The 1,150-nt window shown below is 33.0% G+C and overlaps 1 long non-coding RNA gene across 2 annotated transcripts; it reads right to left on the bottom strand.

The window, feature by feature from the left end:
* Positions 1 to 37: 37 nt before the first annotated feature.
* LOC109593475 (uncharacterized) lies at positions 38 to 1,142 on the bottom strand. Of its 2 annotated transcripts, none has more exons than XR_002190975.1 (4): positions 945 to 1,142; positions 663 to 892; positions 206 to 316; positions 38 to 92 (listed from the first exon to the last, which is right to left on the bottom strand). It is a non-coding gene; the product is annotated as an uncharacterized LOC109593475 (long non-coding RNA). The 2 variants fall into 2 exon arrangements; XR_002190974.1 differs by having other exon boundaries at positions 206 to 299.
* Positions 1,143 to 1,150: the final 8 nt, after the last annotated feature.

The following is a 1,150-nucleotide window of genomic DNA, read 5'->3' as shown; positions in this document are numbered from 1 at the left end:
TTACTTACTCAGCAACCATTAACACAATCTTTCACAGAATACGGCAATGTCCATAGAACAAACTGTTTCTTGATTATGAGATGTTCATTGTACTAAAAGAGAGAGAAACAGATAATAATTTGACTTGTACCAGTTGTAACTCTAGTTGTACAAGTGCATTCAAAAAATTAAATTGATTATGTTAAAACGTGTGCATCCATTATACCATTAACAGAAAAGGCAACTTCTTTATTTAAATCCTGAGATAGAGAATGCGCTTTTACTTTTACTCTTCGATACTCTATTTGCACAAGTAGGACCTTTAAACAAATTAATTCTAATAAAACAATAATCAATGAACAAATACCATAAGCAGTTTTCACACTTAAAATACAGATCTACCTTTAATCTAGTGCCAGTAACACATTTATAAAAAATTAATGAACAAATAAATCAAGAAATAATGATAACAATAACAGAAGAAGCAATCTATACACTAAGGTCCTTATCAGCATATACACTTTAACTTTTTGTGTAGGAGAAACGCTAAACAAAATGATAACGTTAAAATAGTAATAAATTGATATGAACAAGCATATGCCCCACCAACAGAAATGTCAATAAAAGGATCAAGTGTTGGTATACAACTAACTAAAATTTCTTCAATATCGCCCGTAAATTACTTTCACAGAGAGTATGTTCCCTACCAGCATCAGCATACTGCCGGTAAACCTTGTGTCGGGACACACTGGACGGCAATAGCTTGGCCTTCCCATAATCCCTCACTCCAGGTATCCTCCCAGGTAGTAAAATGGTGTAGTCTTCAGCATAGTTCTCCAAAAATGCTACCACATCTTTAATGCCTTCCACAGAAACAGCATGACAAGGAATGCGACCAGTGTTCCCATGAACCCTTCAATAAAAATTTTAATTACTCTCCTTTGGATTATTCTTATTATTTTTACCTAGGTTTTATTCCATTTTGAAGGAAATGCCTCCTCAAGTTCTTGTAAGTACCATTTCTGATACTGTATACGAACAAGAAGAGCTTCTTACATATCTATTTTTAAAAGATAAGAAATAACTTATTGTTATAGATATTTTTTGTTCAATACTTTCTTTCCCCTGTATTCATACTCAGTCCTATTCCTCTGTACTGTTTCACAAGATG

Source organism: Amphimedon queenslandica, unplaced genomic scaffold, assembly GCF_000090795.2.
Source record: "Amphimedon queenslandica unplaced genomic scaffold, v1.1 AMPQUscaffold_1352_Cont26636, whole genome shotgun sequence".
Lineage (NCBI taxonomy): Eukaryota > Metazoa > Porifera > Demospongiae > Haplosclerida > Niphatidae > Amphimedon > Amphimedon queenslandica.
Note: the sequence above shows the minus strand (reverse complement) of the source record. Positions and strands in the feature narration are given on the sequence as shown.